Source organism: Lissotriton vulgaris, chromosome 6, assembly GCF_964263255.1.
Source record: "Lissotriton vulgaris chromosome 6, aLisVul1.2, whole genome shotgun sequence".
In the NCBI taxonomy this organism is placed as follows: domain Eukaryota; kingdom Metazoa; phylum Chordata; class Amphibia; order Caudata; family Salamandridae; genus Lissotriton; species Lissotriton vulgaris.
In genome coordinates, this window is record NC_141694.1 from 790,406,270 (window position 1) to 790,422,324 (window position 16,055).

General features: G+C 46.2%; 1 protein-coding gene across 5 annotated transcripts in view; it reads right to left on the reverse strand.

Moving 5' to 3' along the window:
- LOC147708010 (N-acetylglucosamine transporter UNC93A-like) overlaps nucleotides 1–14,658 on the reverse strand; it is a 493,060-nt gene extending 478,402 nt beyond the window's left edge. For 3 of the 5 annotated variants that reach the window (XM_086926821.1, XM_086926825.1, XM_086926822.1), the window contains exon 1: nucleotides 14,445–14,658. The gene's annotated coding sequence lies outside the window, so the exon portion shown is untranslated. The remainder of the gene's footprint in view (nucleotides 1–14,444) is intronic. The other 2 variants (XM_086926824.1, XM_086926823.1) reach the window with 1 other exon arrangement.
- Between the last annotated feature and the right edge of the window lie 1,397 nt (nucleotides 14,659–16,055).

Consider the following 16,055-nt stretch of genomic DNA (forward strand, 5'->3'; position numbering starts at 1 on the left):
TTGTCATGCTTTTCGACTTTCCCATGTCCCCTCCCAATCAATCCTAACTGTTTTCTTTACTACACTGCCCTATCTTTCGTTCAGCTGTGTGTTTTTAAACTTTGTAAGCTCTTCCCAACTCCTTCATGGTAATAACTTATCCATATCTTCCAAAATGTTCACGTTCGTATTGGCTGCTCTCTCACCAAACCGATCTCAGCCTAGTGTGCTACACCCTCTAAACCGGGCTTCTCATTCCACAGTTTGTCTCCGCCCCTCAAATCCACCTGTTTCCAAACAATCTCCTCACTTCATTAACCCTCCCCCACTTGAACACCGCCTCCAAAACCCACAATGCACTCCGTGTGTGAAATTGTTTCTCCGATGTCAGGCACCATATTTCCTTCCGTAACCCCACTCGCTGTTTAATCTTCCTCGTCTAACTCAATACCCATCTTTTAATGCCCCGCCCTCCCGTAGATGTTAAAATCTAACGTTGATAGTTTAAAATACACATGCTACGATCTTCAAAGCATCATATCTAGATCAAACTATTTCTGCAACTCCAACATTTTTTGTTCGAATTTTGTTTTTCGACATTAAAACATATGCCATCCTCCATATATATTGCATACAATACAAATCTTATGAAAACGTTATCAATATGTGTTTAAACAATTGTCCCTCTTGTGACGTTTTGACTGTTTCTCCAATGTTGTCAAAGTTTTTACAATGGGTGCTCCTTGACCAACGGGCTGAAAATTTTCAAACAATGCACTGTAAAGATTGACAAAGTGCACACCTTTTTCTTCTTTATTTTTGTCTAACTTATGCCACTATATTTTCTTTTGTCGCGTGCTTCCTCACAAAGCGCGGACAGCCCCAGGCTGCGCTGTTGAACTATAACGCACTGGAACAGGAGTTATTTTGGAATGCAATGGACACTTAAGCTGTGCACCCAACATGGGGTGGAATCCAATCCCGTTCCAGTGCGTTATAATTCAACAGTGCAGCCTGGGGCTGTCCGCGCTTTGTGGGGAAGCACGCGACAAAAGAAAATACAGTGGCATAAATTAGACAAAAGTAAAGAAGAAAAAGGCGTGCACTTTGTCAATCTTTACAGTGCATGCTTTATCACCCACCACAGCACAGAGCTGGTGATGCTGTCAGTGCTGGACAAATTTAGACTCACTGCCGACTACAGGAAGCCTAGTGCCGTGGTTCTATTAGACCTATCAGTGGCATTTGAGATGGTCAATCACGAACAACTACTGGCCCAGATCTCAGAATTGGGTACCAATGAGCTGGCATCCCAATGGATTGTGTCCTTCCTGTTAGGTCTGTCTCAAAGGGTCCAACTCGGTGATCGGGTGTCTAATATCAGCGCACTAACCTGCAGAGTTCCCCAGAGCTTAGCCCTGTCCCCTCTTCTCTTTAACATCTACCTCCAGTCACTTGTGGCCGCTCTGGCCCGCATGGATTGCCAAGTGTTACTCGGACAACACACAAATTATCCTCCTGATTGACAATTCCTCCCAGGCCCATGCATGATTGCAAAACATACTTAGGTACACGGTTAACTGAATAACAGCCAATTCGCTTAAAATCAATCCCGATAAAACCGAGGTCCTCTCCATTACTACCAACAAAAAAAACCTTGAATGACATCTTCTGGCCACAAGAGCTACACCAGTCCCAGTTGTATAAAATCTAGGCATCAAAATAGATGCAAAACTCTCCATGTCGAACCAAGTTTCCACAGTGGTCGAGGGCCTGCGTGGGCTTACTGAGGCAACTGCGGAAACTCGCCCTCATTCTTTAATTCGGTACACTACAGATAGTCGTGTCTGCAATGATTGTGTCACAGCTGGATTACGGCAATGCCCTATACATTGATCTTCCTGAAAACTGCATATTAAACTGCAAGTGCACATGAACGATGCAGTTAGTGTGATCTTCAGGTTCCCTAGACGGGCCCTTGTTACTCCTTTACTGCAATAGTTACACTGGCTCCCCATTAAACAGAGAGCAAGGTTCAAAGGCCTCTGCAGTGCCCACAAAGCCATCCATGGCCAGGCCCCATATATATCAAGGAGTGCCTAGGGAACTATATGCCTGGATGTACCCTCCGGTCATCAGGGGCAGACCTACTGGCCTGCCCATGATTTAAAACAACCTCTAAAAGTGGCTGAGCCTTTTCTGTATTGATCCCTCAATTATGGAATAGGCTACCAGAGAGACCACATAAGGAATCCACCCTTCTCACTTTCAGGAAAAGACCGTAGACAGAGTTTAGTTACTCTCTCACAGCACTAAGAGACTTGCCAGTGAATATGCGCTCTATAAATCCCAGTTAACGTTAACATTAAAATTAACATAAATCCAAGTATAACTGCTGAATTTCTATGGTTTTGTGTGTTAAAATCTGAAGTTAACTATAACATTCATGTAACCATTGTTTTTTGTGTGAATTTCTAAGGTTTTTTAATTCTGTTTCCTAACTATAACGTCCCTGTAACCTTTGGTGTTTTCAGTAGACTTTTAGTTTTTTTTAACATAAATTAATATTTAATTGCCATAAATTAATCCATCTGCCCGCCTCCATACATTGGCTATGCGCAGCAGGTGTTAGCCGCAGGGCCTGGCCATCCACCACCATACACAACCATTCCTTTGAGCCCTCTCTGCTGGCTTTTTTTTGCGCCAGGGACCCTATCGTCCGGGGTCTGGCCAACTAGGAAATGAGGGGAATACAGTCCCGGGACGGGGGCCATGCATCTCCCTCCCCCTTGCTTAATTAGCCAGACCCTAGCTCTTTCCCCTTCAGGTAACTACACATATAATAACGCACAGCTTAAATGAAAATTTAATGTAAATTATGTACATCAGTGGGAAATGCAGACATTATGAAACCGCTACAGAATTGAATCCTGGTTGATGCAATTGGAGAATGGTAACTTGTGCATCTTTAGTGCAACAAGGTCCCTGTCTTGTTTGTGACAGAAAGCACTGTGAACATGTTTGTCATTATTTTGAATTTGCATTATTCACAATGTAAGATAGGCTGCAACAAAATTTGCAGAGGTTTACGATAAAAAAGTGCTTTCAAAATACAGTGTTTAGTAATACCCAGAATGCACATAATGCAGTTTTTTTTACAACTGTCTTTTAAAAGCACACTTTTCAGCTTAGCTGATAGCTGCCTTACATTGCCTCTTTAAAAAATAAACGTGTGTCATCAGGAAACTTCAAGGGATTACATCAATTAAAGCCAATACCCTTCCAGACACCCTTTACATTGCGAATTACCCAATTGTGCACATTTAGATTTCTTTCAGGCAAGCAGGCGCCCTGGCAAGCTGACTTGCATATCTGTGTGTGGTTCCCTCGGTTTCGCAGAACAGGACACTGTCTGCCTTACATGTCAGCTGAAGCCTTTTAATTGTCAGAATTACGCCAGTTTAAGCTATTGGCCTTGCAAATGACAATGCGTTTTATTCATGTTTCAAAAAACAAAACACTAACTGAACGGCATTGTCATTTACAATACTAATAGCTCAAACTCGCGTAAATTTGAGACCTACTGCAAATGGTAGACCTCACAACTGGAAGGAGGGAGCGAGGACCTGTGGCAAAGAAGGCGTGACAATGGGAGGGATTATGGGGGGGTTAAAGAAGGCACGGATAACGGGAGGGAGAGCGGGGTTGTAAAGTAGGCACCAAAGCATATCGTGCCTGCAGTAAGAGAAACTGGATAAAGAAAATAGTGCTCACATTCTAAATACCATGCACTGTGTAACAACCGAAGTAAAGGGGCCAGTTGCCATGGGAGGTGACAAATGAAGAGGAGACGGTACTAAGGAGGGACTAACAAGCCTATTTATGAATCAGATGGACAATGACACAAGCCAATGGGAAATATGGGCAGGGAAGTGGATGGGGCTTTTATTCCCTACTTCACTACAGCAGATCGCCAGAGCAGTGCATGTGCGCTGGCTTGACCTAAAAACATATTTGATACTGTTGGTCACACACTTTCAAATAGGACTATTTTATCTTTGCCCTCACTAAAGATGGCGGAGACTCTATTTCTTTTTTTTTAGGAAACTGGAAAGGCACTGATAAATGGATAACAAAAATACCTATTGTCGGACAATAGGATCCTGGAAAACTGGGATCCCAGATATACCAACTTTAGGTGCTAAAAGAGTGTCAACATAATCCACACAGAAAGACATTAGCATTTTGTTGCCTGCAGGGATATTACATTTTCTATCATACGTTTAAGTGACAACAGAAGAGGCAAATTTTCCAAGAGCTTACACTTTATGTACAGACAGGAAGCAAGTCTCCCTATTTGTCGCCATAATCCTCACCCGCATCCATGGGTAGATGGTCTTGTGAATGCCATCTGCATTGTCATCACCACCTCTCACCATTTTGGAACAAAAACAATAATCAATGTGCAGTCACCATCTGTGCTCAGTTCATCCAGTTTTATGTTAGATGGTATTTGGGTGCCAAATTGAATTCATGTTTGTGCTAAAGTGGTTGTTGTCGAAATAGTCATCAAAAATGCTGTCACTGCTTTTTTGGATCCTCAACAATGAGTAAAGACTTTGGGGCAGGAAAGTGAGAGCAGAGAGAATGGTATATACTATCTTCTGAAAGAGGCTTGGCAATCACTCCCAAAGTGGCAGATGATGAATGAAGTTGTTTCTACCCACCCTGTAAGGTATGGTCAACCCTCTTCACCTTAACTTCACAATAGAAGGCTTAGTCAGAGCTGGTTATGTGTGTCTCTACTGCTGGTGTTTCCTTTGCTTTGAACCCTTCTCTCTGATTTGGTCAGCGTCTTTATTCTCTCGTCTTTGAGATCTTTAGAGTTTAGATTCCTGCAAGTTTAAGAGACATGACCTAATAGCAAAGAGAACATAGCTATGAAATACCCATAAAAATCTGCCTTCTTGAACTACCCCCTAACACAGACCTTGAAGCAAGAAGCCATGGGACTGAAAGAAAAAGAACTTTAGGGTCCATGGAAAATACCACTAAATTAATCATCTCTCAGGATACAAGCACAACGTTTTCCTGTTTATACATCTATTGCCAAATGCCCCCAAGGCAGTTCTGTGCCAGTCACCGACAGCACATTCCATGGTATAACCACTCAGGACAAGATAAAACATGTTCCATCCTTTCCAATAATCCACCAAGACAGCACAAAATATCAAACACATCCCTTCCACATCACCAGACAATATCAGAATCACCAGAAAATGCAAATGAAAAATAGGAATTAAGAGACATCAGCATAGCCCACCACCCTAACAGCCAAAAGGTCCAGGAACCAGATAAAGGAAAACATACTTATGACACCAAACCACCATGCCCTCCAAAAGCAAAGCATGCTCCACCCCAAGCAGGACGAACAACCTAGTCTCATGTGACTAATCAACAGAGTGGGAATTAAGTGCATGAAGAAGGGTAGCCTACTAGGCGTAGATTTTCAGATATACACTTGTTTCCACTAGAAACAGAACATTTCCACTAACTGCATGTACAACTCCCCAAACAAACGTAATTTACTGAAGTTGCACAAAACTACATACTACTTGGTGCATGTATATTACTCACCTAGAGAATTGCAATCGGACCATTTGACCATTGACAACGTGAACTACAATTCTACTTGCAGCATGTACAACTGACTGACTGATTCACTGAATTATTTATTAAGCGCACTATTGCCAAGGCATCTTGGCGCTGAGTGAGGATAAGGAGTGGCTGCTCCTGAACTAGGATTTTATGATAAGCTAGGTTTTAATGCCTTTCTGAACAACATCTTGTTAGCTTGCAAGCGTAGCTCTGTAGGGAGGGAATTCCATAGCTTTGCCGCTTGAAATGAAAAACCCTTGCCTCCCCATCGGGCTCTTCTTATCTTAGGGAGGCAGACCAGCCCCAGACTGCCAGACCTTAATGCGCGGGTCGGTACATACCGTGGAAAGAGAGATTTGATATCCGCTGCACCTCCTCCTTATACAGCTTTGTGAACTAGGCAGAACACCTTAAAGTCCACCTGTCGTCGGACTGGGAGCCAATGTAGCTGCCTTATGCCACTCGACGTCGGGTGATGTTTTGGAAGATCCAACAGTATTCTTTAGGCAGCGTTCTGCAATGACTGAAGTTTGGAAAGCTGTTTTTCCCCAGCTCCAAAATATAGCGCATTGCAGTTGTCGATTCGCGATAAAACCAAGGCTTCTACTACCGTTTTTTCTTAAAGAGAAAGGAATAAAGTGCAGTATTTTTCGCAGGACCTTAATCATAAAAAAGCAGGCCGAGGTAACTTGAATAATTTGTGAGGTGAGTGTTAAGTCGTTGTCAATCAGAAAACCTAAATTCTTTGCCTTTGGCACAGGGATGGGACAGGTGTTCACTGCGTGAAGTACATTTACACAAACTGAATGCACCAATCACCATGGAAACTATGGGGCAGATTTACAAGCCCCTTGCGTCACTTTTGCGTCATTTTTAACATGGGAAAAGTGACGTATGGTGGCACAAGGGGCTTGTAAGTAAGCCCCTATATTTGTGCATTCCTTTGTAAAACTTAATCACTCGTTTCAACAGAAGCCCGTGAATTTGAGAAAAAAAGGGGAATTTTTGCTTAAGAACCTGCCCCTTCCTGTTCAGGTAATAGCGGCACTGCGCATACGATCCCAATTGAAACTATACAAATGAAGGTGTGAAATGCAAAGGTCAAAATTGGGGTAGAGGCGCACTTTCTGTTATACTCGCTTCACGTCTACAAAATTTTCAAAAATGCATTTAGCATAAAAGATGTGCCAGTCCAAAAATTAGATTTCATATTATGACACATTCGACTCACACATTTTTGAAAGAACGAGATATGAATTCCAATGGCACGGGAAAGCAATAGGTGTACCCCTAGATTAGGAATGCTTTGTCAGGAAAGGGGCCAGGATAAACCTCAAAATGATCTTCTGTATATACGCATAAGCATACATTACATCTCTTTAGGAAAGTCCCAAACTCACCTTTAATTAAAACTGACTCAGCCACACAGCTCAATTTAACATATATCAAAACTAATTCCGTCACATCTATGTTTTTACAGTTTCACAATTTAACATTAATAATGTCGGTAGCTTTACCCAAAGGACACATTATATTCCCTGAAAAAAACAGAACGCATTCTACTTCTTAGTAAGAGCCTCCGTTTCACCCCAGGCCATCTAGCAAACAGCGATGCATTACAGAGACTACACGTTTTCTCTGGATTTTGGAAAATTGTTTTAAGTGAGCCATGTTCTGTACCTCCTAGCACTCGACTATTATAATGATCTGGTCACCATCCATACAACTGTGACCTCTACGTCCACCGTCATTAGCATAGTCTGTCATCGCCTGTCAAGGACCAATAGCATATTTAGCCACTTCTTCCATCACTGCCTCTATATCCCGGATAGTGTCCTCTTTGAAGCTAAACCAAAACACTGCTACGTAATCTTAACCCCAAGCCCCAGGGTCTGAACCCCTAGCAGACAATTGACTACAACAGAATCGATTTGACACCCTTACCCTGTTCTAACTACGGAATGCCAGTGCAGCTGAAACAAGTCTACCTTGATCACTGACCACATGGTGTAGGTCACTCTTTTTATTCAACTGTTATGAATAAGGTATTCAGTCACAATTCACTGAACGCCCCTTCCTCCCACCCCCAATGTTCCCCCAACCACTAATTGCTTCCACCCGAAAGGTCTGTCTTTTTCCTGTAATTTTGTGCCTCTGTTTATTTTGCCTGTTTTTATTTTGCCTGTTATTTGTGCCCTTGTCTGTGTCCTCTGTGCCCGTTTTTGCCATCCTCTTCTCTGCCGCTGCTGCCCCATGGCCCCTCCCCCTGCCGGTTCCCACCCCCACCTCCAGCAGCACTTCCCTACCCCTTCCCTATTTAATGGCAGCCGCTGCTCGGATGTCTAAGCAAGACCTCTGATCTCCTGGTCAGAGACCTGCTTTCTACCCCAGCAGCTCTGCTGTTGTGCGACTGCCGCTATCCTGTACAGGTAGGTGCTCGAGGCCCTCCTCCACCCGCAGGCTCCTGCCTGCGCCTCATCCCTGGTGGTCCAGGTGGAGTGCCTTGCTCTTCTGCAGGTCCGCTGTTGTCTGTCTTGTGTTTGTGCCTGTTTTCTGTCTTTCTCTGTCGTTTTCCTGTAATTTTGTGCCTCTGTTTATTTTGCCTGTTATTTGTGCCCTTGTCTGTGTTCTCTGTGCCCGTTTTCGCCATCCTCTTCCCCGCCACTGCTGCCCCCGCAGCCCCTACCCTGTGCCGGTTCCTGCTCCTGCCTCCCAGCTGCACTTCCCTCCCCCTTCCCTATTCAATGGCGGCCACCGCAGCAGGTGCACCGCTGGCGTGCTGAAGGCGCGCCAAAAGCAAGCTAGTCTGTGCCCATCTGTGACCAGACTGAAACCAGCTCCAAGGACCCTGGTTCTCCAACCACCTACCACTACGACTCTGCTGCCCTCCTCGCACTTGACCCTGAAAGTAATAACTGCCAACTGTCTACGTCGCCCACCACCCATGGCCACTCCTCCTGCTGACACTGCTGACAAACCTTCACCCTCCGCACCTCCACAGCTGACGTCCCCGCACCGGACACCAGCATCCCCGAAGCCCTGACATGCATCCTCCTCAACATGCACTCCCTGCATGCACAGACACACAGTAGAGATCTGGGACCTCCTCAACACCCTCTTGCCAGACGTCGCCTTCTTCACGGTTTCAAGTTTCAGGTTTAATTTATTTGCATAGTTAATGAAAACCATTGCAATACAAAAAAAATGTACTCATTTAAAAACTATCATGTGCATAAATAAAACTCTTGTATCTAAAAAGCCATATTGTCTGAGTTCCCAAATCGTATACTCAGAGTGTTTGCAGACCCCTTCCATTTATAAAAATGCTATTTCTGGTTAGGTGCCTATTGTCGGTATTTCTGGCATTTTGCTGCCGCACAGACTCAGATATTTTACTGTTCTGCAGTTCAATTGTGGGTTGCTCGATTCAAAACATGCTAGCAGAGCTTGCCTCCTGGTGCGGATCCCTCGTTGATTGAAAGGTTGTTTCAGACATTTCTTTTGTTCCATTGTAAGCTCTCTACAGGAGTATAGTAGGTGCAGCATGTCTTCCTGAGCCGATCCACATAAGCGGCACGCAGAGCCAGCTTGGATCCGAAGCCAGGGAGGGAGATGCTTGGTGCAAGGGAGCAGTCCGAGCCTATATCTCATAAAAGCAATTTTTATATTTTTATCCTAACCCAAGTTGAAGTAGGTTTGTATGCCCGGCTTCGTGTAGGTATTCAGGATCATCCAGCCGTGGGATCTCTTTGATAGTGCATCCTTGTCCTCCAGCCATGAAAGGAGTTTCACAGTCTTCCACACTAATTTTTTGAAAGTAGGGGTGGTTGTCGGTGTTTCCCAAAGCTGGTTTAGCCCCAAATTATGTAGACTGCTATGTAGAAATTCAGCGGCTGGTAATGCGGGGTGCGATTGTAGCTCCTTCCACATCTGTTCGTTTAGCGTGCCACATTCTGCTCTTCGCACTTTGTCCCAAGTGATGATAAAGGCCCCTTGTCTAGCAAGTGATTGTTTCAGAACGCCAAATTCAAGTCTGATTTGGGCGGGTGAAGTGTATTTCGGAAGCCCAAAGATGACCCTATATGCCGTTGTTACTGTGGCATTGAATGTTTACGCGTCCTTCCCTTTCTGTGCCTCACTGCCATAGGTGATTGTTGGCAGGAGTTTTGCCCGAACAACCTCGACGAGTGGTAGGATTGATGGGCCTGTTAATTTGGAGTTTCGTGTTTTTAGGGAAATTGCTAATGCTAGACCTTTGTGCCTTATGCTGTTCTTCTGTGCCACAAACCGTCCGCCTGTATCCAACTTCAGGCCTAGATATTTGTATTCATTTGTGTCCTCTATTCTGGTCTCACCCCAGAACCAGGCAGCAGTTTGATGCCTTTTTCTCCTGATTGTCATTGTTCTTGTTTTGCCAAGGTTAATCGTCAGGTCATTTGCTTGAAAGAAATCCCGCGTTGTGTTTAAGAGATATTGTAGCCCTACTTTTGTTTTGCTGATCAGGACTATGTCATCTGCATAGAGGAGACAAGGTAAGGAAATATCTCCTAATTTTGGGGCATGTTAGTAGCGGGACTAAATCAGCAATGTACAGATTGAAAAGGGTGGGTGTCAAAACACAGCCCTGTTTTAACCCTTTTTACGTAGGTATGCGCCTTGACAGATGCGTTCCATTTCCCAGCTTCACCTGTAGCCACGTGTTCGTATGTAGATTCATTATTAATTTGAGTAAAGGCTGTGGAAGTCCCCAGCTGTGTAGTTTGGACCACAGTCTGCTGCGGTTGACATGATCGAAGGCGGCTTTGTAATCAATGAAGCATAGAAATAGAGGCGACTGTGTGGCCTCAGCATTATCCATAAGCAGAGCCATGCTTAGTATGTTTGTCGTTGTCCCGACACATTTTATGAAGCCAGTCTGTTGTTGGGGAATTACAGATTTTTCTTCTGCTAATGCCTGGAGATCCTCCAATAACAAGCCAGCAAAAAAATGTGCTTCATTGTCTAATAATGTAACTAATCTGTAATTTTGTGGATCCGACCTTCTTCACGGAAACATGGGCCAACCCCACCTCCCTGACATCGCCACCGCCATCCCCGACTGATGCAAGATCCAGAGGAAGGACCACCCCAAGCACCCAGGAGGAGGACTCGCCATCGCACACAAGAGCTCCCCTAGCCATAATATACCCCAGTGTTTAAATTGGCCCAGGCCATAATATACCCAGGTATAATCTTGTGTAGGCCGGTTTAACCCCGGTTATACACCGGCCTGTGGGTATACTACAGCCTGTTACACCGGTATCAACAAATCTCTGCTCTGCAGGCTGCAGACCATACAGAACACCACAGCCAGACTTGTCCTAGGTGTCCCCGACATGAACACATCACCCCTCAGCTGCGAGACCACTGGCTCCCTGTCGAGAAAGAGTAACTTTCAAGATACTCACCCATGCATACAAATGCCTCCACAACATCGGACCCCAATACCTCAACCAAAGAATCGCCTTCCATGTACTGAAGAGAAAAATCCAATCCGCCGACCTCACCCTCACCGAAACCCAATGCATGAGCAGAGCCAGAACAGGTGAAAGAGCCTTCTCCCATGTCGCAGTAAAGCCCTGGAACGAGTTCCGGATCCACCTCAGACATGCACCCACTCTGCACATCTTCAGGAGGACCATCAAGACCTGGCATTTTGACTGATTGGAGCTGCCCCCCCCCCCCCCACCTCCCCTCCAGACAGCACCCTGAGACCCTCTCAGTGAGTAGTGTGCTTCATAACCCCCTTATTGATTGATCCTGCATCTACCTGTACAAAGTTGCCACCTCTGAGTTCCGATAGCAGGGGGTCAGCAACCTGATTTCCCAATACATTTTTATTCCAGACCGCCCTAGTAGGAAAAAGGGTAGGGTGAAACAGAAAGGGCAAGAAGCTTGGCAAACTTTGTGAAGCAGGGAGGGCAGTGAAAATACAGGCAAATAACAGATGCTTGCCTCTGTTGATGTAATCTCTCATGCCCATGCTCAATATTTCTTTTTTTTTTCTTTCTTTTTTTTTTTTTTTAACCCCGACGCTTTCCAAGGCTCGGGCCCCTCTCTCGGGGCGAACCCATTCCAGGGCACCCTGCCCTTCACAAAGAAAAGAGAACTCTCCCCGGGGCTCCCGCCGGCTTCTCCGGGATCGTTTGCGTTACCGCACTGGACGCCGCGAGGGCGCCCGTCTCCGCCACTCCGGGTTCGGGGATCTGAACCCGACTCCCTTTCGATCGGCCGAGGGCAACGGAGGCCATCGCCCGTCCCTTCCGAATGGCGCTCGCCCATCTCTTAGGACCGACTGACCCATGTTCAACTGCTGTTCACATGGAACCCTTCTCCACTTCGGCCTTCAAAGTTTTCAATATTTCAATGAACTTAAAAGGCAGAGAACACCAGCAATAGTTATTGCCAGTGTTACGACTCAGCATCTCACAGAATGTGTTAATAGTATCACCTTAACAGACTCAATTACGTTATCTATAATGGTAGAGAAACGTCCGGGGATAGTAGTTGGTTCGTAAGAGGTAATAGGGCAGGGAGAGACAACTTAGCAGCATGTACGGGTAGTAAGTGAGCAACAAAAGAGGCGCTGTGACAGAGTGGTAGGGTCACTCTCGGCTTCAAGACAAACGGAGTGATGTACGGGTGCACATCGCCTTTCTGTAGTTGCGCTGTTATGACGTGTCCTCAGCATAGTTGAATGTTATGTTCTCCTACCCAGGATCGACGCACAGGCCCCGGGCTCTTGCTCCCCAGCCCTGCAGGACAGTCGTCAGCCACTTGCACAGCATCCCTGCCATACCCGCCGAGGTCGCCGCCATTTTTGGGATGTGAAAATTGAACCGGACCCCACAATTCCATCTACTCACATATCACTTCCATCAACATGTTACACTACAACCTCCACTTGAAGCAAGTGCTTGTTTAGTTTAAAGGAACAGCGACACAAAAGCACTGGTAGATATCCAAATGTTGTTATTTGCCAAGAGCAGTTCATGAAAGCTTACAAGCATTTGCAATGCAATAGGTGTCGCATTTACGCAGGTTTAAGCTATTGGCATTGTAAATGACTATGCGCTTTTTTTATGTTTTAAAAAGCAAAACATAACTAAAAGACATTGTCATTTACAATGAAAATAGCTCAAACTCGCCTAAATGCGAGACCTATTGCAAATGGTAGGCATCACGACAACAGGAGGGATGGCGGAGGTGTGGCGGGGTAAAGAAAGCACGGACAACGGGAGGCACGGACATTTTTTAAAGAAGGCACCAAAGCACGTTGTGCCTGCAGTAAGAGAAACTGGATAAAGAAAATCTAAATAACATTTACTGTGTAACAACCGAAATAAAGGGGCCATCTGCCAAGGGAGGTGACAAATGAAGAGGAGGTGGTACTAAGGAGGGAATAACAAGCCTATTTATGAATCAGAAGCCAGTATTAACCTGTTTACCGCGGCTGTTATTTCGGCGCAGTGCAGGCCTTCTTAAGAGTGGGGGGGGGGGGGGCGCTTCGGCCGTTGGCCGTTTCGCAGCACCAGCCAGGTAGTGCTTGCGACGGCCAACGGCCGACAGGAGCACGGAAGGGGTTAAGAACCGGCAATGACACAAGCCAATGGCAAATATGGGCGGAGAGTGGGCGAGGCTTCTATTCCTTACTCCACTACAGCAGATTGCCAGAGCAGCGCATGCACGCTGGCTTGGGCTCGACCTAAAAAGTATGGGCATGTCGTGTCCCTCAGATCCCCTCTACTTCGACCACTGCTTACTTCCCATGTATGTTTGACCAAGGCACTGACTGGCTGGCAATGAATGCCAATAAAATACCGCCTGGGTCAAGGTGGCGATTTAACAGCCCTGCGGACACTCGGCCATATATTATGAGGTGAGCAGAGGTGCCCGGATCCAGACTCTCAAATAAGGGGCCTCACACATATTCAACCATATACACATACCCACACACAAAATAAACATAAACACAGCCGCACTAGCAAATATACAAACACGCAAAACACACACATCCACAGTCATACATACACATAAGCATTACTCAAACATGCGCACTTGGATGCAAACAACACACAGCTCTGGTTGCGGAACATATCCGCCATCTCAGTGCATCTATATGCTGGACATAAAACCGGCAAAAGACAAAAGATTCGTGTCCTAAGGTAACTAACTATAACTATAATACTTTAAAAGTATTGCTTTTCCTTGCCTCTCTGGAAAAAGCAGTCACACGGGCAGCGAGGGAAGAGTCTGTAAAGTATTACCAGGGTCGCGTGCTGCAAATCGCATAATGCCAGACTTGTCGTCCGAGCGATCTATCGAAGAGGGCTGTGACTATGTAACATGTTTACTGCCCTTTCCTTGTTTTCCACGTGGCTTTTACAAATGAGCCGTGAAATCCGGGATTGGGCGGGTACCACATGCCCAGAGAACACATTTACAGTTCATTAAATTTGTGTTCAGTGACGTAACCCGGCCACGAGCCCTGCGGCGTGAGGGGGGGGGGCAACCCTTCAAGAGGACCCTTTTCCTCAAGGGGCCCCACATATCCCAAGCTTAATACACAAACGCTCGATATATGGACTGGGGAGGGGGTGGGGGTCTATTACATTCTGCCGGGTGGCCAATCATTTTGCGTTACGCTACTGTGTGTGCCTTCCTCGGAGTCTCCAAACCTATCTATGACACTCCTCCCTCCCCGTTACGCAAAATGCATGCATTCCCATACTACTGTATACACGTCATGGTTCGGAAGTCAACTGTACCTTGTTAGTTTTTGGTGCGGTCCATATCCTGAAAAGAAAGAGGCCGTATGTTTGCCGATGCTCCGTGCTTTGATTTATCTCCAATGAAGGCACACCCGTCACCGTCTGGCAGTCACAAAACGATCTCTTGTGTTCGGGAACGACTGCGGGGATTAACAAGCTGCTCGGCTGATTCCTCGCACTGGTTTCACCTCACTGTACACCTCGCTGTGTCATTTGCCCTGCCTACCACCAGCAGATAATTTCTCCTGGCTTGTTAATACGTGCCTGCGAGCAGCCGGCTAGCCAAGAAATGTTTTTTTTTTCCTTTCACACCAGCTCACTCAACTTCTTCGAGCCTTCCCCGACGCATGCCACACATCTCCCATGGCCAGTGACATCTTCTTCGCCTCTTCTCGGTCCGTGCTTGAAAATATTGCAAGCCAGCTTCTGCGGCCCATTAATTAATTATTTATTTATGTTTAACGTTTGATATAGCGTGAACATGACCACCGAGGGTATCAGAGAGCTTTGCAAAATATAATAATAATAAATAATAAACCTGTATTTGTAAAGCGCAGAGCTACCCTAGGTTTCCCAGCGCTGGAGGCCTGTGATGTTGGGCCTCAGGCCCACATCAGGGAACAAACAGACACAGACACTAGATGACTTTCGTGTAGTAACTGGCCACGAGCACGTGCACCCGGGCCCATTTATTAGCCGGGTCACGTCACGTGTGCGTGCCCACTCCCATAGGGGGAGTGGTTATTAAACCAGTGCCTGGCGAGACACTAGAACGTGTCTCGCAGGACACTACATTCCTTTCCAACTTTATTTAAGAACAAAGAAACTGTTGGTCCACCGTGTGGGGACAAGACAATTAACTAAAACACCACAGAGTCCATCAGTCTTCTGAGACAAGTGTCAGGAAGACACCAGACGTGGGCTGATTACTCTGCAGCAGGACCTTCCCGGTTGGCACTCGTAGTTTAACCTGAACTGTTCAGGACACGACCGCTGGCTTGGAGACGTCCACTGCAGGGCGACAGTTCACTTGTGATGGCATGTCTTGCATGACTTCCCTTTTGTTGACGTCGGTGATGTTCTGTGGTGAAATCAAACAGTTCTTTCAATGGGATGCGTCATGAGCATGGACGGAGTTCACAGTGACGGTTCGTGGAGGTGTTGCCTGATCATTGTCTCTGTGGACCCTTTTGGCTGTAACCACTGAGCCGTCGGTGGGGCAAAGTCTCTTTTCACTCTTCCGTCTGGAGAGGCCCATTGCCGGGGTTGCTGCGGGACTGCAGGAAGGCTATGCTGGGTCCACTTGTTTGCCGACTGGGGCAGCTGCAGGACCACCTAGGAGCCGTTGCTTGGTCTCACGCACAACCCTCTAGGGTGGAGGTGTTTTGGCCGATGCTTGCTCTCGCTACCACGGTTCAGGGGTGTGCCCGGTTCACAAGTAGCCTCTGGTCTCTTCTCTCGGCTGGTGTGGCAACAGCATGTGACTCCAGTCAATCGATACTCTGGGAGTGGTGTTTGACGCATGTGGTGATGGCTGGCGTGATGGCGGTTGCCAGCCATGTGGTGACTCAGGATGACAGGTGTTGGTGACGTGCTGAGAGAGTTGGT